The 24662-nt window shown below is 46.9% G+C and overlaps 1 protein-coding gene across 2 annotated transcripts in view; it reads right to left on the reverse strand.

Moving 5' to 3' along the window:
* The window catches only part of EXTL3 (exostosin like glycosyltransferase 3), a 136107-nt gene extending 115581 nt beyond the window's left edge, over nucleotides 1–20526 (reverse strand). For both annotated transcript variants that reach the window (XM_008631043.2, XM_017730860.1), the window contains exon 1: nucleotides 20436–20526. The gene's annotated coding sequence lies outside the window, so the exon portion shown is untranslated. The remainder of the gene's footprint in view (nucleotides 1–20435) is intronic.
* Between the last annotated feature and the right edge of the window lie 4136 nt (nucleotides 20527–24662).

A 24662-nucleotide genomic window follows, 5' to 3' on the forward strand; every position in this document is an offset into this window, starting at 1 on the left:
TTCCCGCCTAAAAGGCAGGCGCGCGCCCCTCTGTGCCTCACACCCTCCGCTCCCCTCGTGGAGGGGCCGCCATGTTGTCAGTGCCCGATGCTTCCTCGAAGGGGCAGCCGCAGGCCGGCCCTGTGGGCACACAGCTCTATGTATCCCCCTAAAATCCTGTCAGAGTGTCCTTATGGAGCTCAGTCAGTCCATGCAGTGCTATGTATCCTCCAAGAACCCCATGAGGATGCCGCCATGGAGCTCTGTCATGCCACAGCCCTATAGTTATGTGGATGCAGTGGTTGCCACTGACCCTGCGAGAGCTGTCCAGGTGCCTCCTGGCAAAAGGGGTTAGGAAAACAACTGTATTGTGGGAAAATGATCAGCAGATACTAAAATACCACTATGGTTTGGAGTTTGTTACAAAATAACATCCAGATCCAAGCCGGAGGGTTGGCATGAACAGCATCAGTGGTTAAATGTTGTTAAGTCAGAGGAGCTATGTAGAAATCAGTGACAAGTACCAAACATAGAATGCAACAGATGGTAACTGAAGCAAAAGAGGGGAAAAAAAGCAATGAAGAAATAAATGTGGGGGGGAAAGGCAAGTAACAGTGCCGGCATCTTCTCACAACAAAACCACGTCACACAGGTCCAGTCCCCTGTTTATGCATTCTAATTTTATATATTAGGAGCTCCATGAAAGGCATTCATATTTATAGCAATCAAATTCCACCCCAAAACACACAATCTGACAACTTTGGGGGAATTAGAGAGTTTTTCACAGGAAGAAATGGGGGTTTATCTCCAGGAGTAAAAGAGGGTGGTGTGTTTCTGGCCACAAAGCTCCAAGAATCTCAGCTTTAATAAATCATGAGCACTTCAAAATGGCGAAAAACCACTTTTCCATCGCTCTGCACTTTCTAGCAGTCATTTACACATGTGTAAAGAATGCAAGGAGAAACTAACTTTTATTCTGAGATGAAAAACCAGCGAGGGTTGAGGCGGGGGCACAGGTCCGCCCTTTGATAAGCAACACAAAATCCAATCTCGCCGCAGGGAACATGCTGTACAGAAGGGCAGGAATAGGCACTGCAGGTTCAAAGGCTCAGAGAAACAATACTTTTTATATTTTATCAGGACAAAAATTTTAAAAAGACTATGACTATCACACAGCAGAAAGACTAAATTAACATTCGAATCATTGAACACACCCACGTTGTCCTACCACACACATCTGTTCCCACTGTGCCACGGCTTGGGGTTTTGCATTCCACCCTGATCTACCTGGAGCTCTGCATGAGGAAACAGGGAGACAATCAGTCCCTTCAGGTCCTCACTGAGGAAGAGACACCAGTGGAGAATGTGCACTTCAGGACTCAACTCAAGCAACAATTCTTCTCCCAGCTACCAGAAGAAAACAAGCTGCCAGGATCAGCAGCCAGTCTGACAAGTCTCCCTTTCAGGAAGTGTTATCAAGGCTATTACAGATTATATTGACAGAGACACCTTCAGATTTAATCCCCTTCTCTGTGTGTTTCCCCTTCTTACTCTTAACAGGAATTGGTATTAAAGAGGAGTTTTCAGCTTCCCTTCTAGCAAGTGAAAAATGCACTACTCTGCTGCCTTCTGTTTATCCCAAAAGAAAAATTACTGTATTCAAATACCCTCAATTTCCAAACTTTCCTGCCATCCAGGCTTTTATTTTCTCATACACATTTAAAATTTCCACATCACAAATGGATCCTAAAGGACAGAGTCTATAACCTGTGATTAATAATAGTTTAAACAAGAAAATAAGTTGCAGATAAAGTTGCCCAACACTTTTCTGGCAAGGAGAAGCCTTTTACTCTTATCAGCTTCCAAACCTGTTTTCCCAAAGGAACAGACTCAATTCACAGTGCCAGTCCTGTTAAAGACTCGGAAGCTCCATGGTGACCTTGAGCTGAAGCTGACAGGGTGGAGGACTGAAAACACTAATCCTGCTGTACAGAAACGTGCAGATGTAAAGCAAAGCCACCTAAAAAGCAGCCGCCGTTTAGATCTTGGCCTTCCGTTCAACCTTTAGGAAGAAACTCTTCCCTGTGAGGGTGGTGAGGCCCTGGAATAGAATTCCCAGAGAAGCTGTGGCTGCCCCATGCCTGGAAGTGTCCAAGGCCAGGTTGGACAGGGCTTGGAGCCCTGGGATAGTGGAAGGTGACTCTGCCCATGGCAGGGTGTGGCACTGGATGAGCTTTAAGGTCCCTTCCAACCCAAACCAGTGTGGGATTCTGCTCACAGAATGATTTCTTTAGACACCTCTGTATTATTTCAGGCTGGGAACCTCCCTTATATTTATTACCTTTGAACTTACCTACACTTGGCAGCTGCAGCTGAACGCAGTCAGTGCCATCACACCTTTGTGTCCTTTCCACGTAAATAGTCCCCACTTTCCCTCTTTTCCTTACCTGCACTACATTCCCTCCTCCTAATCTCCCTTCCTCCTAAACATGTATTGCATCCTGGTGTCTCCAACCTGCTCTAAATTACATTGAGTCATTGCAAGCAGGTATTAAGGAGTTTCAGAGCCAGCTAATGCACATTTCCGTGGCACGCTTCCATGGCCTGAAATAAACCTCAGAAAAACACGGAACAACAATGGCAGGGAGGACCCTGGGCTTCCATCTTTTCCCCGCTGCAATCCTTCTGGTACATCTTTTTTAATCTCTTTGTCCTCCCTTCCACAGGAGACAGTACCAAGGTTGGACCATCCACGGATTTTACAAGTTTCATGGAATGTTTTCAGACCGCACTCTTAACCTCAGACACTTCTATCGGATTTCATAGGATTCAGCCACTTTTTAGCCCCAGGGTGCTGTAGGTGCTAAATAGATTATCTGCATCTCTCAGCCACTATGGAACAACTACACAGCAAAGCTCAGTTTTTAATCCTGCTGAGACTCCGACTGCTTTTGGCCATCAGGTATCCCATGGCTTCACGAGAGGAAATGTTAATCTGGAACGCTGGCCAAACTCCAGCTTAGGTAATTATATTCTGACAATTTACATTTTCCCTGCAGTTTTTTAATGGATATGGAAATTTTTTTTCTTCCCTTACTTTATGACATAAAAGCAGTGGCCTGGTCGTGCTCCTGCTGTTAGAGCAGCTGCCAGGCTTCACAGCTTAAGTAGCTGCATTTCAGGGGTAAGTGAAGGCATCTCAGTACAGTTAAATAAAACCCTTTGAAGACCCCATGGGCACAAGGAGTATTGTAACAATACACCCCACTGCTGGCCATAAAGCATGGAAAGGGCTGGAACGTGAAATTAATCACCCAGGGGCAATATCTGGCCTAGGAAAGGAAAAGGAAGGGACACAGAGACATAAAGGCTTTTTCCTCCCAAATCCTAATTCTGCTTTGGACCCGGTGCAGCCCCAGCTGGGATCCAAAGAGCAAACACAATGAACTGTCAGCATCCTGCACAGAGGAACCAGTTCCTGGTGGCAAAAGAAAATAAGCTTATAAAAGTAGTGGAAGCTTTTGGAAAGATGCTGGAGGACACTGCCTGGTGCTTAAATTGGATGAGGAAGATAAACGCCTGTTCCCTTGCTAATGAGGGCACACTTGCTGTTTTTATTTTACCTGGCTTTGTAAAAGAAAAATCATTGGGCAAGAAATGGAGTAGAAGTTTTTGTTTGGGGTGGAATATTATGGATCACACTCTGAGTACATCGAATTGCACTGCCACATGTTTGATTAGGGACAAACATTCTAGATAAATTAATTAAATGACTGTATTATCATAGAATCACAGAGTGGTTTCGGTTGGAAGGGACGTTAAAGATCCTCTCATTCCAAGCCCAAAACCACAATGTTTTGTTTATAAAACCATTCATAACCATTCTATGTTCTTTTCTTCACAAAAACCTTTCTAAAAGGCTAATTTTCCTATTTCAGCAACACCTATGTAAGTTCTGAGGGATGAGGACAGTGGTGACAAAGAAATGGAGAGATACTGGATGGATAGAGACAAGTGTAGCTTTCCCTCCTCCCCAGTATGTTCCAGATCACTACAACCAAAAGCTGTTACCAGCACTAGGTAAGTATTTTTCACAAGTAGTTTGTTGACCAAAATATGGTTTTCCCCATCCCCAAAATGACCAGAAATTAATTTCAGTGTGATGGGCCACTCCTGGCTTTGGTGGAGCTAGACATGGCATAAGTGGGTGAAGGTAGAGGGAGTTTCCTTCCCCTTGTTCTGTAACAGCTCGCAGTAATTCTACACCGATCCAGCATCAAAAGAAATTATCTAAAACATATCTAAATAGAATTTATCTACAGAAATAATATTTTAAATCCCATTAAGAGACTTCCATATTGCAATACCCCTGGAAATTTCATGACCTCCTAAGAAAGACAGAATCCAAAGCAGGAAGCAGCAGCCCAGCCTGGGGACAGCCAAGCAAAACTCCAACTGGGTCTTGGCAATGGCTGAGTAACGGCACAAAATACCAGCACTGCCTCTTTCCTCAAGGCTCCTTCTCCTTCCAAGCCCTGCTGCACTAAGGAATCAGCTGCATTTCTGGAAAATTCCCTTGAATTCCTGGAGTATTACAGCTAACCATGCTTCCCCTTCATCTCAACACAGATGCTTTGAAGTTTTCCAGAGATACCCAAGGAAGAAGACACATCCAAATACCCAGACTAGCCCCAAACTCCACCCTGGAACAGATGGCGAGATACTAAATACAGACACATCTGGTAACCACTGGTATGAAAAAGCTGGCAGGCATCAGCTTATTCTGCTCTACTAAATATTCCATAATTTGAACTTTATTTAAACAGAAGTTAAAAAGAAACAATCATTTTGCTTGTCTATAACATAATCCCCAAACACCTACATATTTAAACTGTGGCACAGCTCGGGCATTACACTCTGGCCTACCAAAAGCACTTTTTTTTTTAATTAAGCACTCAGCACTGTCTAAACTTAAATTAAAAGTGACTGCAAACCAAGCAGTTGGGTAAAGTACAAAAGCATAGTTTTCAGCGTGTGCTTTGTTGCACCAGGCTACCAGACTCAAGGCTGTGATGCTCCAGCTCTTCAGCTCACCCTCGAGTCCACAAAATTTGAGGGTCCTTGACAAGCTGCCAGATTGCTGAGCGTGCTTGAAAAGACTGGGGGAGCGCAGACTCTGCTCACGCAGACCTGTGTGTTTAAGCCAGCTGTTCCATTTGTCCCTGGGTTCAGCTCCCACAATGTAAAGCAGGGATAATTCTTCCTTGTCAGGAAAACAATCTGTTAGAAATTATCATCATCATGTGCTAAAGGCAGCTGGGAAACACGTCTGCAGGTGGCTGGGGAAAACACCCACCCTCAAAACCCCCCACCAAACTCAGACCTTGAGCCTGCACACTACCCATGGTCACCCCAAATGCACTCCCAAAACTCCATTTAAATAATCTTTTGGGACATTGTTCCACGGTTCTTTCTGTGAGCTGAGTGAATCATCTGTGTCTGCTAAAAATCCAAAACGATAGCAGGCATAAAACGATCTTTCTGGATTAGAGTCACTTTGGGAAAAGGCTGTAAAAGGCTGTCTGCTGGGACTGCGCTGGAGGTCCACTGGAGACCCCACCGTTGGGTTTGGATGTGTGCAGAGAGCTTTTAAAAATGACTAGAGAGAAAAAGAAATACTCTGAGGAGCTGGCTGATAAGGGAGTCTTAAATTCCAGGTCTAGAAGGAAGAACAAATACCAACAGTGGGGCCCTGTAAATCCGGGATGTAAGAGCCAACAGACCTCTGAACAAAACAGGCACTGAGCAAATGAGAGGTGATTCTGCAGGAGACTTCTGGCAAATAGTGAGGATGCTGTAATAAAAGCTGCTTGTGATCACTCAATTCAAGCCTATTTGCCACAAATTAACTCAGTTTAAGCAAAATAAAAGCAGGTCTGGAAGGTTTTCAGTTTCAAAAAGTTGAGGTAATTAAGCGAACTAGTTTGAGAGGCTGAATGGCTGAAAGGCTCCACTAAGACCTTGAAACCAAAAAAGAGAAACCATCTGCCTTTGCATCCTGAATAGAGAATGTGAATAAGAAGCACAAGTAGGAAGCGAGGAGAACACACTGGAGATTGGAGATAGTCAGGGTCAAGCCCCCTGTCTGAACAGAGATGCTGCTGTTGAGTGAAGAGAGTGTGGGGGTGAAGGGAGGGTGAGCTCTGACATCCCACAGCCACGTTTGAAAGTGCACCTGAAGTTGTCCTGTAACCACAGTCATCCCCTACTTCCAGTGTCCCTCTGGAATCATGGAGACCTCCAGGCAGAATATCCTTGCTTAAGGATGGAGGATGGGGAAGGCTCATCTCTCAATGACAGACAAGGCTGGAGAACTGAGGCTGAACCAAAACATAAAAAGCATGGAAATACTGAGCACAAAGTGCCCATGAAATCAAAGTTACACCATGCTAAAATAGCCTGGCACTCATCTTTGATAAAATAACCATGGCCTTCTGATAAAAAAGCACTTGGTCTTATTTATTGGGATTCTAGCAAAGCAACCAGAAATCTGGGGACTGTTTGTAAATGGGGAAAACGGGGATCGATAACGAGAATGCCGGGATCGATAATAAACACTTGCATGGCTTAAGTGCTGCAGGTTTTTTAAAAAGCATTTTACCAATGATAAATAACAATAAATAATTGTCAGCATTTTGAGCACAATCTATTTCAAGGCCTAACTTTACTGTACAAAAGGCTTTAAATTTTAAAAAATAGATATCTAAGCAGCACAGCCCTGCTGCCAAAGCCAACCACTAAAATAAGGAAGCAGGTGGCAGCTGCTGCTTTTTCCCAGCTCAGAAGGTACTTCCTCCTTTCCACAGTTCACCCAGTTCAGTTATTAGTGCATTACAAACAGAGCAACCCACTCCAACCTGAATCATAATGAAAATATTTCTTAAAATGTAAACCTTCCTTTTTTGTTTGTTACCTGCAAGATCCTTAAGTGTATTTGCAAAAGCGTGGGACAGGAAATCCAGAGTCTGATCCCTTAATACTGAAGCCAACCACATTGCATAATCCCATTAATACATTTATCAGGCTCCATCTTCACAGTAATCAGGTTTTTAGCCCTTTATACAACTCCCATTAGAAGGCTTTTCCAGCACCTCCCTTGGTTTGAAGCTGTTCTGCTCTTTTCCAGACTAAACTTTTTCAGAGTATTTTGTTCTTGTGCCAGAATTGTCATTTAACTTCAATTACTCTTCTCCCTCTCTGGTATTTACACCAGTGTATTTATCGAGAAAGAATCTAATTTTTCTCTGCCTTTTTTTTGTCACCACCTGACCATCCAGCTTCCTTTAATCATTTTGGGAACCAGATTCCCTGCTATCCAGATCATTTCTAGCAGATGCCCTCCCCTGCACCTTTTCCAGCTGGAATCAATCTTTCTCCTGTGGACAAGGAATGCAGAATGCATTTCAAGCAATGCCTCACTAAAACCTGTTGCAGTGGCATTTGCATTTCCTTGTCACCAGTGGGAATAATTCAGTTGACAAATGTGATCCCAGAATGTATCTTTATCATCAAGACATCAGAATTATCCTGTGGTTGATTAATACATTCCAATTCCCACACAGAACCCCCAGCTTTCTATCAGAGTTTGCATTATAAGAACTCACATTTGCTTACAGACAAATAGTCCTATAGTCAGTCATTCTTCTCCTAGGATCTCCTGTTTTTTCTCTTTTGATGACACCTCCAAATCCCATTAATTTCTGCTCTATCATTAGTCAGTACCTTGATTAAGACCAGGCTTGGGACCAGTCCATGAGGAACACTATTGCTAACTTGCCTGCCAATCCTTTTTCAACCATCCTGCCTTTTCTGCCTTTAATACAGGATTTATTGATGCAAAACAGGAGCAAAATACTTCAATTCTGATTGATTTAAACTCTCTTGCTTTGCATTTTTTTGTTTTTTTTTTTTCCTTAATGAAAGGCTGGTTTTTGCTGGTGGAGAACAACAAAGGCATATTTCTCCATAAACCAGGCCTTTGCCTGAACTGCAAAGCTGTCCTATTTTTACAGTTGGGCATCTGTAAAAATTAATAAACCATGCAAGTCGACACATTTGATGTTAAAAATGGTAAATGAAGTTTCTTAATGACTAGTCTGACTTTTTCATTGTACTTAGGGTTTATGTCACAAATTTAAAAAACAATGAAAAAGACATGTCAAACTCATAGTTAAATAAAATTAAGCTAAATGTGCTGAATGCATAGCTTAAATTAAAACAAACTGCTTTATTGTACAAAGAAATTCTGCAACCTATAAATAGAACAAATTTCTATCTATTCAGCATGTCTTCAGGTTTCCAGAACTTGAAACAAAATTAATTTCTATTCTCATGCAAAAGAAGAGCTGATGCACAAGTAAAATGAAAAGTGGCAAAAACAACTTCATTAAATTTGAATTAAATTAAATCATTTTCTTTCACCCACCTGTGAAGGAGAGGGCACTCACACAACCCAAGCACAGCCACTGTCCTCCTCCCATCCCTCCTCTCCCTCCCCATAAATCCATGCTCACACAGGAACTGCAGAAACAGGCTGACACCACCACAGAAGTCTGAAATCCCACTGGCCACAGGCAGCAAAGCTTCTCCTGGTGCAAGTGCAGCCAGACAGAGCTCAGCGAGAGGAGCAAACTGGAGAATAAACATGGGGATCACTCCAGCTGGTGTGGGCAGGGTTTGACCCAGCTCTGCACATCCACTGCTGCAGATCAGCAATTGTCCCCAGCAAACATTACCTCAGTACCAGCCTTACAAAATTGCTTCAGCTTCCTCATCAGAGAGGAAAGGAGAGAAAGTAATGACATTGTCCAAGCCTTCTTCATTCACCAGTCCTGAAGCACTCTGAGATCCTCCAATATATGGCAATGCTTGTGTTTAATGAATACCAGTGTCGGCTCGCAAGAGTGCAAGAGCAAACAACCATCTGCCCTTCCTATTACAGCAAAGTTTCACTAAAACCACTACGTATGTCAAGATTTAAATTCAATCAAATTTAAAGAGGAAGAAAAATCCTCCCTTTCTCCCACCAGTGACAGAACAATACTATGCTCTGCCTTTTTTTTTTTTTTTTGGTAATTAAAAATAGGCTGAACTTTAGGAGTGTAATTGCACTAGAAGCAGTAGAATAAAGTGCATCATAAAAAGATGCCACTGGGATCAGCTGAAGCCAAGAAAATTGAAAACATTTCAAAGGAACAAAGCCAAAAACACAGAACCAGATTTAAACTTGGCGTGTGCTGTGGCAGGAGGCCAGTGGAAGCAGAACCTGCTGGGGGAGTGTGGAGAGGGAAGGCTCCCTGCTGCAGCCCACGGGTTAGGTGTGATGGGCCAGGTAAGGCGGTGGCACAGCTGGCACACCTGGGAGACATCAGTGAAGCAAAGCCCACTGCAACTTGCTGGGCTCCATCCCGGCGTGGCTGAGCTCAGCTGTGAAACATTCTCATCATATTAAGCCATGGCATTAATAAACACTGAACTGTTATACACCACTTGCCATCTTCAAAGAGCTCTAAACCCAATGACTAATTCTCACAACCACCTCCTTAGGTGCAGGAACTGTTTATAAAGATGAGAACAAAGGCAAAATGGTGAAGTCATTGGCCACAGCTCCTAAAAAGCAATTTTTTAAACCAGAGGAGCACAAGGCTGAAATTCAAGGCTCCCAGTGACACAGCCCCTTCAGTAGGAGGAATTTCCTTTGTGTTTCCGCGACAGCAGGACACATCTACCACCTAAAACACTTGTCCCCAATCCTGAAACTTCACATATAAAGTTACTTCTCTAATGTGTGTGAAACTGATTTTATATCTTCTCTGTGCAGGCAGGGAGCAGCAGAGGAAGCAAAATGGGTGAAGCGATGGTACAATGGAGATCAACAGGAAGTTTTGGCCACTAAACTTGCACTTCAGCTGATGTGGTTTAACCAAGAAAAAAAAAAACACCTAGCAAAGCCTCCTCACTAGAAGGCTGGTAAATCACAATTCCTAGATTCTCTTCTTCATCTCAGTTTTTCCTCCAGCAAATAAAATTACTTTAAAATTTACAAACAGATTCAGCTTTGTGGCAAACTCTTGGAGAAAAGATGCACAGAGCATCTCTGTTACCAATGCTCAGCTCAGCGGAGATCTCCAGGGGAGACCAGAACTAAAAAATATCTTAACAAAATGCCAGAAACAAGAATAAGTTACTAAAGGGAAAATAAACCCAACACACTTGTGTTTCTAAGCACCTCAACAACATTATCAATAAACCCAGATGCAGCCTTCACAAAAGCTGCAGCGACAATCAATTCAAATGGATGGCACTTCTGTAATGCCCCTATTTGACTCTAGAGCTGAAGCAGATAAAAATTCAAAGATTGGACTTCCTTGGTATTTTTATGTTAATCTGCACAGCTTTAGGAAATTGTTGCGACTCAACTCCAATTCACTCTGTGCAGTCAGAGCCATTCAAGTACCTACCAGCAATTTTCATAGCCCTCGAAGTCTATCTCATAACCTGTCATCAACCCAATGCTTTATCTTTCCTGAAAAAACCTGTCAGGAGCACCAGGCAGGCTCCCCCTCGGTTCAGATAAGCAGAGCAGACCTGACTCATCCTCTTTTTTTTCCCCTTTCACCTTGATTTGTATTGTCTCCTTTACAATTTATTTTCCTGCAGAGCACAAGATCAGGCTACGTATATGTATAATGTGTATGCAAGGGACAACGAGAGAAAGAAAGTGTTTTTAATCTCCACCTATCCCTCTTTCTAACAGTTCCTTCTGCTTCATCTTCTTGAAGGTATTTTAGCATCAAATTCAAATGAATTCTCCCTTTCTCTTGCTTTTGTTGAAAGAAAACAACAGGACATGTGAGAAACCCAGGCAGAAGGAAATGCTTCCTGATCTGGAGAGCTTGGACTTGCTCAAGCCTTTTGCTGTGTTTCTGCAGAAAGCAGACAAGCAGCTACACCTCACTGCGGGCTACATTTGCCCAAACTGCCACTGCATTTAAACTGAAAACCAGTTTTATTGCAAATAGAGATGGGCATCCACGGGCCTGAGGTCTACCAGGGCAGCAAAGGGCCCCCGCTCTGGCTCCCGTTGATAGATCCCATGGAACAGCTGGAAGATCTCCCTCCCTCCTGGGCACTGTCTGGTATCCACTCACACAAGCTGGCGCAAGCTGGCACTACACCCCTCCCCGAGGCTCTGTGAGTACCCGGGCTATCCCTCATGCCTCACTGCCTGTTTTTCATGAACTTATGCAACCTTCATTACCCTTCAGCCCAGTGTCTCTTTGTCAGGCTTGCATGAAACAGGCTGGCAGGTTCAGAAGTTGTTGGGGTGGCACAAACATACGGGGTGATTGGGTGAGATTGAGGCTCATTTTGTAAGACGACAACACAGATGTTGGTTATTGTGTCATGGATCTGAGCAGAGATCCCAAGCAGCAAAACAACTTAAAGATTTAGGTGTAAGCACGCAGAAAAATCAGTATTTGGATGAACTTGGGAACTGCCAAATGTCTAAAATACCACACTGATAAAGAAACCCCCCAGCCCAGCTTCTTGGCATCAGCCAGCACTAGAATGACACTGCCACGGTCCCGGGGCAGCTGAAGCCAGACAGGAGCACTCAGAGCAGAGTCAGAGGCTGCACCACACTCCCAAACTGCTTCGCCAATTAGACTGGGGTTGCACCACAGGCAAAGAAAGAACAGAGCTGAGATGGACCTAAAAGTTCATCCCTTTACTCCAGGCTGCACAAAGTTTTACTTCAGTAATTTTCTTCCATAAATCCACCTGAAATTCTCCAGAATTTCTTCAGATTATGGTTGTCAGGCCCAGGTCAGTGACAACCCAGGTAGAGCAAAAGCTCTATCTCATCAATCCTTTTAATTCTTTAAGCCTCTCTTTTCACCACCATTGTGATGTTTTCCTTTTAACAAGGCCTTCAAGGCAACATGAAACACAAAAGAGCAAGGAGCAAGGAAAGTCCTCAGGTGGTCAAAGATTCATTACAACAGACAATCATTCCCTTTATCCTCTCTCCAGCCCCCACTTAATTGAGTAGCCTGATAAATTGATGAATTACAGTTAAATGATCTTGCTGTGATGCCTCTTGCTGATGAATAAAGAATATCCTGCCAGAGTCTCCTGCTTTCAGGTGATGGATTTGAGCCCAGGCTGCAACACAATTCCTTGTGACTGACAAGCTCAGCTATTTTCACTCTTAATCTTGATAATATTTGATTGAATAAATCCAAGGTCATAATTTCCTAGGTGGATAAATTGTTCAAAATATCACCAGCCCTCCAATTACTTCAAACTGCGTCAAGAAAAAAGGTGAAGAATATTCATACAAGAGCTGCTGAGATTTCAGCCTCATGGCTGGGAAATATCTACACCCAAAACAAAGCTTTGCTGGAGCATGAACAAGCAACTGTGGAGTTCCATTTGTCATCTCACGGCCCACAGCCCTTTTCCTGCAGTCGTCAAACCTCAGGGACACAGACCCCTGGGGAGTGACATTGCTCGTGTTCAGTCACAGCCCAGCAGATTCTTTCTTTTTTGTGTGAAAGTTTGATAGGAAGCAGCTTGGCTGAACTGGAGTGATTTCAAGACGTGGGAAGAGGGAAAGGATAACTATTAATTGGCATCATTTTCTTTCAGCACATACAAACATTTTCTAATAGGGGGAGCCTTCAAACTCCTGTGCTTGAGCTTTAATGAACACTTTGGAGATGCAACCTGATTTTTCCTTCCCATTTTCTTCTTCAAGAGGCAAAAATGGGAGCAAAAACTTCTGCACCTTGGCTGCACAGAACTTTCACACAGATCTCTGCACAGCATCAGCTGGATCGAAAGTTGGTGTGTCATTTGTGAAATATTCCAGTCCTTTATTGTGCAAGCTCCTAATTATTAATGTCTAGGCTCTGTATTTCTGCAGTGAGATTTATGATGTAGCTCAAGGTGGTGGATTTGAACTAATTTTCCCTCAAATCTACTGATGGGAAACCACAGAAGTGCTTTTTATCCCTTCAACTTCTGTAGTCTCTGGAGTAGAAAAACCCCAAGGAACAAACAAGCCCCTCAAAAGAGGAATCTGAGGTGAAAATTGTCCTTCTCTGCCTCCACCACCACCACCACCACCACCAGTGGCAAAAATGTCTTTTAAACAGCTCCACACGTCCCTTGTGGGCAATATAGACAGATTTTAGCAAAATTTCACTGTTGTATCTGGTTTTAGGGGATATAAACTGCACTACTGCAAGCCTCCTTCCATCCCACTGAGGCTTTTCAGACCAAGTGCAGAATGGGGACTGCAGCAGGAACAGGACACAGCTGGTGCCCTGGAAAAGGGAGAAAAGAGGCAAGTGAGGCAGAAGCCAGTGGCCACACGTAACCCTTGCAGAGGGAGCCAGAAGCTGTCCCCGTGGAACAACAGCAGGAAACTGTCACTGAGCTGGCTGTGGCCTGTCACAGAGCTGGGCATGGAAAAGTCCTGCAAGGGAGAAGCAGAGAAATTCTGGAAATAGAGAGTTTCACTTCTGCATGTGATTCCCACAGCAAACTGAAAGGGAAAAAAGGAAAGAGTTTAAGCCCAGAAATTAAGATGGTTTTGGAGTTAAAAGCATGGCTGGAGAGTCAAATGAAGTTAATCTCTTTTTTCCAAGAATAGGATACATTGGAAAAACATGTAGAGTGAGCAACCAGCACCTGGACTGATGGCACACGCTGCTCTTACTGGTCTAACAGGGCTTAACACAAACAGCTTGTGCTCCAAAAAACACTGATATTTATATAGTCATATGTGTATACATGTGCATATAGACATGCTGGTCACACATAATGCAAATAGAAAATAAACCCACAACATCTTCTGGCTCCAGGATGTGGGATTTAAAAAAAATAACAGTCTGCACGTGCTACAGCAAAAGTTGCATTAAAATAAGCACTGCTGGTACCAGTGAGTTATAGATGCTTGCAAGAGGTGGGATAAAGGGATTTCACCATGTTTCGTTCCCTCAGAGGTAACTGCACTCTTATCAGGAGATGCAGGATATGAGTCTCTGACACTGCTCTGATTCATGCTCTGGAATAAAGCAGACATTTGATGGCATCTGCATTGCTGACTCAATTGCGTATCTTCGGTGCTGATCTTGTTGGTGCTGGGAAAAGGGATTGGGAGGGAAAAGTGCTCTTGTTGCCTGCACGCAGGCAGCAACACGGCCACGGCTTTGCTGTTTGCCTCAGGGCCTCACTGGTAAAAATAGGTAAATAAAGAAAATAAATGTGTTCCTGCCTCCATCCCACATCCACCAAGGCAAGGCTTTCAGCTGGTTTTCTCCACCCAGACTTGGCAAAGCAACTTCAAGGAAAAAAAAGAAATTCCAACTGCTCCGCTTTCGGAATATATTTGAAATTAAAAGAAACTAAACCTTGCCCCGTCTTCTCCCTGCGCTTTACTCCCAGCCAGTCTCAGAAAAAGGTGGAAGACAAACATTTTCTTGTTGAGGCTCATTCTAACTCCATGTGGTTGTTTCCAAAGTCTGGATTTATTTAAGTTTCAGCTCTGACACATCTAATTTTCTTCCTTCTGGGGAATAAACAAGAAGAGCAGCAACCCAGCAGATAATGAAACAGATTCTCCTCCAGCTCTACAAGTAGAAAGTTGAAAGGTGGCAAAGAAGATAAATGAACACCTTCAAGGGTGCTTAGAGGATGGGAATGGTGATTTCCAGCAACTTCTGCCTCATCTGGTGCTCTGGCAGCCATTGGTGAACATTCACAGCCCCACGTGCCAGAGCCAGCACGGGATTGCTGCTCTTGTTCTCTTCCTGCCCTGCCTTCCTGCCCACAGCTGCGATGGATATAGCTGCTCAGCCTCTTCTCACAAAGCAAGAGGGGCTGTGACACCTTCTGTGCTTAAAAGTGGGTGATTTAGCAAGAAAAAGACCTGCAGCTGCATGTTATAGAATCATACAATCCTATAGTGGCTTGTGTTAGAAGGGAACTTAAAGTTCATCTTGTTTTAACCCCCTGCTGTGGGCAAGGACACCTTTCGCTAGACCAGGTTGCTCCAAGCCCCTCCAACATGGCCTTGTGTGGGTCTTCATCCCCATGGAATGACCCAGGCTGGGTTATCCATGGTGGACAAGGATAACATGGGAGACAACTCTCTATGCCTCATATCCCTCTTGGTATTTCATTCCTCAAGGGTGTAAACAGGACCTCAGGAGGGTGAGGCTGAAGGTGCTCTGCTGGAGACACTGTCCAAGAGCAAGAGCTTTCCCCTAGCACCTCCTCCCAGCCTGGCTCACTGGAGCCCATGCACTTGGCATACACAGCGTCCACGCTGGCTCTGGAGAACTTTGGGATGAGCCAGGAGGAGAAATGCCCCACAGGCTGCTGAGGCGGCCAAGACCATGCCAATTCCAACTCCCACCTTCCCACCTGGCCTGTGGCAATGGCCCCACCAAACCCAAAAGCTGAAAGAGCCAGATGATTTACAGCAAACAAGAACAGGCCCAGGGTTGACAGCCTCAATGCCCAGCGCCAGGGCTAAGCCTCCTTTCCAGGGAAGTCGTGTCTCGTCAAGCCTTGGCTGAGCGCTGGCCCAGGCTGCGGCTTGCCCAGCTTCCCGGGGCGCCCTGGCTGGTGACTAATTACCCATGACTAATAATCACCTCTTCCCTCCATCATGGCACTTCTGCTGGCACCCACTCATTTGGCACAAAGCCCCTCGGGTTCCCTTCCCTCGGTGACCCCACTGCTCCACCACACATGGACAGAACTAGTCCAGTCATTGCAGATGGTCAACAAGGAGCCTCTCACTGAGCCTCTTGGTTTTTGGGAGCTACTACAACCACCACCAGGTGTGCCTGTCTCCAGGTGTGCCAAGCAGCCAACCTGTGCCCCCCTGCATTCCCATTGGGAGCTCCACTGAATTTTCCCCATCCCAGTTCATCTCCACTCTTTAATTAATCACAAACCGAAAATCAGGGGAGGGCGGCTGTTCTAGGACAGCAGAAATCCATTAAATAAAATATAAATACCTCATCCATACTTAACATCAGGTTTGATCTACACTGTTTTCCTTTCTTTTTTCAAGGTGATGTGCAATTTCTTTGGTTGCATTTTGGGAAGGGGAGGGCTGACTTACTGCATAATCTCATTTTTGATCTATTATTAAATGCCTGCTTTCTTTTTTCTTTTTTTTTTTACCCTTTCTCTGAGAAGCCAGAAGCCCCAGCAGGAATTACTGCCAGAAAGAAAGGTGAGCTGTGAAATGAAAGCTGCAAGAGAAAGAATTGCTTGGGCTTTTGTTTGAAATTTTCAGAGTTCTCTGATTTTTGGTTGGAAAAATCTCAGATTGGCAAACAAAGGCCAGAGCCAGGACTCAATGGAAGTCTGGGACAGGACCACAGCACATGAGGGCAGTGGCACTCAAGGCAGCCAGGAACGGCTGATTTTTTACCATTCCAATTCCATCTGAAGGTGGATCCATTCCTAAGGCCACGCTGGAGATGCATCAGAGTGGAGGAGTGATTTTCTTCACCCTTTTTGCCTCCTTCCAGCCCCTCTACATCGCTGGGAGCGATTCCTCCTTCTGCTGTGTTTCAGAAACAAGGAGTTTCTCCTCATTTGGCACCAGGACACGCTCCCACCTCCCAGCCAGATGAGTCGAAAGCAAGTGTGGCTTTGCTGCCAGCTCCTACTGAGAGCTGGATGCTCCCCTGGTCGCACCGGCCACTTGGCTGGCCAGCAAATGGTCCCCTTGAGGAGCCACATGTCCAAACTGGGTCCCCAGTGAAGCCTCTGCTCTGGCATCTGGAGCTGACACAGGTTTGTACAGAAATCATCCACTGGCAGCCCCAGAGAAGGGCAAATGCTTGTTAGCATTTCCTATTAATTGAATTAATTAGTTTAACAATTTCCTGTTAATTTCCTATCATAATCATTGCCTTATTAACTAATAGGAACAAAGCCATCATTTAACCACCAGGAATGCAACTCAGTGACAGTCCCAGCCACCAAAGATATTTTTTGGGAAAAGAATAGTTTTTTAAGTGCCTTTGTTTTTAAAGAGTGGCCCATGCAAGCAGCTGAAGGTTTTGCAGCTGAAGTGGACAAGTTCAGACCCATTCTGAAGGAAAAAGCATCCCTGGGCCACATTCCATAGAAAACTCTCTGTTTTTTCCAAGGGAGTACAGAAAGGGCAGGGAGGTGACACACAGCCCAGAGAGCAGCTCCTTCTCCTTCTGCAACTGGACATCCCAGTACCTCTTCTCTGGGAAAATCCAGTGGATGCTTGGGGAAGAAATCCAAGAAACGGCACATCTGGAAAGAGCCATCCCTGGCTGGGAGCAGTCAGCAGATGTGAACATCCATCCGACAGCCACCAGTGCCCATCACTCCTCAAGCATTTGAAGGGCCACCAGGACCTTTCCTGGTCCTGCTACAGGGATCATGAAAGCTTCTGCTTGACCATTTCCAGGCATCTGCTTCCAGGACCCACCAGAGACCAACTAGAGATATAATAAACACAAACTCTGGCGTGGGACTGGAAACCTTTTCCTCATTCCCAAGGGAGACAGAGAAATAAAAGAAATTAAGGAAGCAGTTGTGAACCTTCAATTCCAACTCACCCAACAATCACAAAATCCTTTTTGGGATCCCCAGAGACCAAATTACATGAGAGCAGATGTTCCCTCACCTTCTTATTTTTGCTGGATACGACTGATTCAAGTTTCTGGGCACCAAACCAGTTGGAAAGAGTCTGTTCCCAGAGATGTACGTCTGCTGAAAACACCAGAGCTGGATGTCACCGTGACATGAGGGGTGTATGCACCACCTTCTTTCTCCACCTCCAGCCTGAATCCCATCCTGCCTTCCCTTAAACTCAGCAAAAAGGAGCCAGATCAAAGCAACTGTCTGCATTTGGCTTTATCTGCTACAAAATGTCAAACTCTTCAACAGGAATTGCAACATTTCCATCCTCCCTCCTTCCAAAGCACGAAGACTGGTATAAAGAGGCCAAAAATGTATCAGAGAAATGAAAGCATCACCTACGCCAGCCACAAATGGACTGAAGCTGGAGGTCCCTCTTGGAGAACAAAGGGTTCTGCAGAGGAAAAACGCACCTGGATTTCTCCACGTTCCCTTGCATCACCTCTGAGTTTGCTTCCCATGCAACCATTAATATGAAAATGTGAGTGCACGTGTGGCGTGCTGGAAATATTATGACTAATGGATGGAACCAGTTCAGCGTGTCAAAATCTTCCCTCTCTCCCGATGTAGCAGCATTTCGCGTGCACTTGAGACATTGGCACCTACATTTCATCTGTTTTCTTATAAGAAGATGGAACACATGTAATGAACTACAGTGATTTTATGTCTCACCAGCAGATTCTGTGCTGGCAGTGCTGCAGAGGAGCCACAGGGCCCCTCAGGCTATGGGATCAACAGGCTTGCATCCCCCCTTATTTATTTTGAAAGAGCACATCAGGGCACAAGACATCATTTGATTTTTATTTTTTCTCCTGCTAATACCCCATTTTTCCCATCTCTGGTATTTGATGGCACCGGGCTGCATCTCCTCATCACTCCTGCACCCATCCTGCATCCCTGAGGCTGCACAGGCTCTTCCAGCAGGGAGAAAGCTCTTGCTCAAGGTTTCTCTGGGACCATTTAGAGTCTCATATCAATGATATGCACCAGCACCTCCACCCCTGAAATCCCCTGAGCCCTGAGCTCCTGCTTTGGACAGGCACATTCCCATGATCACTGGGACAGCTGGGCTCCAGCTCCCAGACCTGGCCAGGTCTGCAGCAGTGGGGATGGGCAGAGAAACACTTCAGCACCTTTAGCTTTTACCAGAGATAAAAGTAACGGCGTTTGTCCTCCTTTGCAGCATCCTTTCCCTCCCGCTGAGCAGCGCTGGCCGCGGAGCCGGCACGCATCCCCGGGCAGAGCGCACGGCTCCGGCTGGCGCACAGCGCTGCCAGGTCAGCCATGCTCACACTTTCCACGTCTGCAGCATCTCAGCCTGGTGCTGAGCTGGAGCAGAAACCCTGCAAAGCCCCTTCCTGCAGCAACCGAGGGGAGAGACGCCCAGAGAAAAGCCCGAGGGAGGCAGAGCACAGAGCAGCCTCTGCAGGGAGCGAGGTTTGCACGAAGGAGCAGAAGTTTCTTCGCTCGGCCACTGAGACACGTTTGAAGGTGCAGGTTGGACGGGGAAACATCTGTGGCTGTAGGGAGTCCAGACTGCCCAGACCAGAGTGGAACACAAAGAAACCCAGCTTCCAGCATGATGAAATACAAGTTTATTTGCTTTAGCCCGGGTCCAACTTCTCTCCCTGGCTTAGGAAAAATTTCTTTAATGCTGCTCTGGCTGGGGGCTTTTGTGCAAACCAGGTTTTTAACCAACTCAAAAAACAATTCGAGAGAGATGGTGAGTCCTGAGCACCCAGATCCAGGACACCAAGGGGGACCCGAGCAAGGAACCGAGACCAGAGCATCCTGACTTCTCCAAGTCCTTTTGCTCTGCCCACACTCTCCTGGTTCACATCCCAGACACGGAGTTAACGCAGCCATAGCTGAACGATGAGAGGCACCACTACACCGGGGCTGCCGAGATGCCTCTTTAAGGAAAGCCAAAGCCATTCCCCTGCTCTCGGGGGCCGCTCGCCTCCTCTCCGACCATTCCCGGCTCTCCCTCCCTGCAGGGATTTCTCCCTGTGGCACAGAAGCCCTTCCAAAGCCTCCAATTTTCCTTGCATTCCCCATGGCCCAAATTGCCAAACTCGAACACAACTTTCACCGGGGGCAGAGGAACCCCCGCCCGCTGTTTCAACGCAGCCGTCACATGAAACCTAATTTATGTTGCACCATCCCGGCGCAGCAGGAGAGGAGCCGGTGCCACCCCAGGGCCACCGACACGAGTTTCCCCGAACTTTGGGGACCTGGATGAAAACCCACCCACCCCACCTCCCCCAAGAAAGCAGCTGCCAGCTCAGCCAGGGTTCATCCCACTGGAAAAACCCCCAGCCCCAGGGACATGCCAAGCCCCAGGGGCATCTCCAGCCCGGGATAGGGAGGGGAAAGGAGGAGGAGGAGGAGGATGGGTCCCCTCCAACCGGGAACCATCCCGGGAGGGGCTGGTGCTGCTCCCGAGCTGAGTCCGGGGTATCCCTCCTGTGCGGCGGGGAGTGATTATAAAGTAGAATAAAATAAAGAAATGAAATATTAAAATAAATGGGGGGAAAAAATAATGAGAATAAAAGCTAAACCAATAAACTAAAAATTAAAAAATAACAGAAAATAAACCCAATAACATAGCATAACATAAAATAAAATTAAATTAAATCATATCCTGCCGCCCGAAGTGTCCCGGGGAGCGCAGCGCTTACCTGGTGGAGGGGCTGCGCTGCCCCGCGGAGCTCCGCGCTGTCCCTGCGGCCGCAGCCCGGCGTGCGGAACCCGCGGAGCCCCCGGCCCTGCTCGCTGCATTCTGGGAAGCGGCGCCCAAAAATGGGGGCGCGGTGCCCTCTGGTGGCACCTCCTGCGCGTGGGGTCCCCTCGGGTGGGAAGGGGCGGGGGGCGCCCGGGGACCCGCAGGGTGATTTGGGGTTCTAATGGGGTGTGTGTATAAATGTGTATCTCTGTATGTCTAGGTATGTATATGTGGTTTTATATATATATATATATGTATGTAATTTTATGTATATCTGGTATGCATGTATTTTATGTGTGTGTGTATATATGTATGTATGTATGTATATATATATTTGTGTATGTGTAACAACAGAATCCCAGAATGTTTACTTTGGAAGGGATCTTAAATATCATCTTGTTCCACCCCCTGCCATGGGCAGGGACACCTTCCACCATCCCAGGCTGCTCCAAGCCCCAATGTCCAACCTGACCATGGACACTTACAGGGATCCAGGGGCAGCCACAGCTTCTCTGGACAACCTGTGCCAGGGCCTCCCCACCCTCACAGCCAGGAATTCCTTCCCATTATCCCATCCATCCCTGCCCTCTGGCAGTGGGAAGCCATTCCCTTCGTCCTGTGCCTCCAGGCCTTGTCCCAAGTCCCTCTCCAGCTCTTCTGGAGCCCCTTTAGGCACTGGAAGGGGCTCTAAGATCTCTCCAGAGCCTTCTCTTCTCTGTGTCCATTCCCAGGCAGAACCCAAAAAAGGTGTCTTAAAACCCCCTCTATAAAATAAGTGGGAAGCACTGGTTTGAAGAGGAAGGGGCAGATGTTGGGGCACATCAGCTCTTGGGGTGAAACTCATGGCTGGAGGTGCAAGGTTCAGAGTATTCTCCTTGTTATGAGACCTTATTAGACACATATAGAATGAGTTATAGAGTTATAGAAATGCATAGACTGATGGACTGGAAATGTATAGATTGATGGATTATATGTACCCATGGGTGTTGCAGGAGGATGTGGGGCCAGGGTGGGTCTGGGGCTGTGACCCAGAGTCCCCAGACCCAGCCCTGACACTTTCTGCCCTGCTTTTCCCCACAGACCTTTCCTCTCCTCTGTGCCCAGGCTGCTTGGACAGGTAATTAATGCATCTCAGGTGGGTAATTAATTCATCTCAGGTGGGTAATTAATGCAGCTCTGCAGCAGAATCACCTAAATATTAACGAGACTTTGTGGCTTGACCTCCCTGGGTCACCACTCCAGCAGTTTTGCTCTGCTGAGCCCAGCACTGGGATCCTGCTCGAAGGCCAACCAAGAGCTCAGCAAAACCCTGAGGAAAAGTGGTCCCAATGGGATGATGATCACCCCAAAAATGGGCTTAAAGCCCAAATACTGCTCTGAAAGTGAGACCTCACAAGCCTTGATCCACATTCCCGGTTTGCATCACGATCCACTAATGTAATTCCTGGGGTTTTTTTCTGGCAGGAGAAGCAACTGCAGGTCGTGGACAAGACCTGGAAAAGAGCCATCAGTGACAAGAAAGGAGAATTGCTGAAGGACTCTGAGGAAAAGCAGAGGCACAGCAATCAGGTGTGTGCACAGCTGGAGCTCCAACTTGTCTCTCCGCTTTTCCATGGCAAGAGCAGCCTCACAGGAAGGACTTGGCTTTCTGGTGCCACCTTGTGTCTGCTGCAGACGTGAAGAGACATTTCAGGCCCTGCCAGTAGCTCATTCTGACTCAAAAAGCCTCTTTTTCAACCGAAGTCCCCATTCTGTTCCAATGACCTCTTTCTACATGCTCCTGTTGCTTCCCAGGAGCAGGGATGTGACTCTGTGGAGATCAGAGTCCCTGTCCCAATCAACATTTGGCCAAATTCTGGGGAGGGCTGCAGATATTTCTCAAATCCCAGGAAATCCCGTGTTTTCCTGGTGTGTTTGTCAAGTGTCACATCCAGAGCAGCAACGTCTGTCTAGAACAACAACTTAAATAAAGTAAAACATTGTGGATGTCCCCAGGGGGTGACCAAGGATGGGGACAGGGGGTCCCTTATGGGAAATTTTGTCTCTAACTGATTTTCCTGGCACCATTTCCTCCAGCTCCAGGTGACAGCTTGCACACAGATAATCCAACATCTTCAAATGGGCCGGTGCTGCCGGGACCTCCTGGTGGAGCACAGGGATGGGATTTGTGGAGATTACAAAGGCTGGAAACATTTCTGTGGAGCATCCAGGTCTGGTCAGACAAATGGAGAAGAGCAAAGCCAGCAAGGAGCATCTCCCCTCCATCTCCTGCAGCCGGGGCAGCTCCTGGGGTACCTGGAGGGGGTAAATTTAATCTTTTCCATTCGTTTTTAATCAGCTCATCAGCGATGGGCACTGACAGCGTGCTGGCTAAGAGGTTTATGTCTGTTATCCCCTAAGGATTAGTCTTTGGGATCCAAGAGAGGGAAGTGGCTGCACTTCCAGCTCACTGGGGGCGTGCATTGCAGCAGAGATTGCCTGCAAAACAGTCTCCCCAATGCCCTGCTGCCTCCCTGTCATTTATTTGCACAGCCCAGGGATGGACTGACTTCCTTCCTTCCTTCCTTCCTTCCTTCCTTCCTTCCTTCCTTCCTTCCTTCCTTCCTTCCTTCCCTCCCTCCCTCCACTCTGAGGATCCCATATAGACCCTATAGGATGGGAGATGACTTCCCAACAGCCTTTGTGGGGCCATACAGGGTGTGTGGATTTGCATGTGTGCCCTTAAGCGTGTGCACACTTTTGGGGGAAATAAAATAGCAAAGCCTGACCCTAAAAATGTCCCAAAAGCTTCTTGTCCCCATTTGACACCCTGAAACAGTCTGGGGTACATAGGCATGGAGGAATTTTGGACATGATGGGGATTTGAAATTTTCTGCGGGGAGAAATTCTGGGGAGCTGAAACCAGGGACAGGGCTCTGCTCCATCCTCCTGGGTGCTCATTTCACAGGAGCTGAGCTGCACCTGGAGGCACCCTCGGGCACTTGGGGTGTCAAGATGACACCCACTGGGGTGTTTCTGGTCTCTGGGGTGGTGAGGAGACACTCATTGGGGTGTTTCTGGTCTCTGGGGTGTTGGGGACACACCCATCACCCACACACAAAATAACTGCTTGCCCCCAGCCCTCCTAGAGGCCTCAAGTTGTGACAACTAAATTGTCCCAGATATCCCACATGGGGTTTCTCCCAGGTGGTGCTGGTCCATCACGGGGCTCAGAGAAAAGGACGTGGGACTCCTCTTGCAGGGTCACTGATGGGATATTGCCGTGTCTGTCCCCCCACATCTCCCTCCAGGGCAGGACATGGAGCAGAGGAGGGGACTTGCATTGTCCAGGCACCAGAAAAGATGGGGAAAAGCATAAACTAGCACAAAGCTCCCGTTTGCAGCTCCAGAAAGCACCGAGTTTGATGTGATTTCTGCACATTCCATGATTCTTTAGCTCTTATGGTGTCCCTACAAACCACAGACATTTCTGGCCTCTGCAGGATCCCAACTGCAATGGGATCGATTGATTCCCGTGGGAATGCCACCCTTTCCCTGCCGCGGCCGTATCCATGGACGTATCCCCACCCTGGGTGTTGATCCCCAGTGCCACCACCCCCAGCTTCCTGCCTGTCATCCATCCGTGCCACTCGGGCCACTGGTGCCACTGTGAGCCCGGGGCTCGCGCGGTGCACAGGGTGGCACTATTGCCTTAAAAATCCCGGCTGGCCCCTGGGGACGCCGCTTTCCGGGGCTGGTTCTCCGCAGCCGTCCTGGCCCCAAGGAGGGAGCCCCCGTGGGCTCCCCAAATCCAGCCGCGAGGCCGAGCACTGTCCCAGCCTCGTGGTCAGACAGGCGGGGATGAGCCCTCCCATTTCCCTGGAGATTTTCGTCTTCCAGAGTGACGGAGAGGTTTCTGCCCCGCGGTTTGGGTGGAAAAGCTGTGGATCCCGCCGAACTGCCCCGAGCAGCAGCTCCCGAGGGCAGATGTGGGGCATTGCCGGCGCTCAGGACTTTGCACAGCATCAGCATCGTGGCTTCTCCCATAACATCCTCCCAAACCTTCCAGCTCGAACCATTCGAGGATTCTGTCAGCACCCCAAGCACCAATTCCTCCCCACAAGCATCTCTCAAGAGCATCCCTCCACCCCTGCACAGCCGAACATCCTCCCTGCACCCAGTGCCGTTCCAAGAGCTCTTTTAA

This window comes from Corvus brachyrhynchos, unplaced genomic scaffold, assembly GCF_000691975.1.
Source record: "Corvus brachyrhynchos isolate BGI_N302 unplaced genomic scaffold, ASM69197v1 scaffold203, whole genome shotgun sequence".
Classification (NCBI taxonomy): domain Eukaryota; kingdom Metazoa; phylum Chordata; class Aves; order Passeriformes; family Corvidae; genus Corvus; species Corvus brachyrhynchos.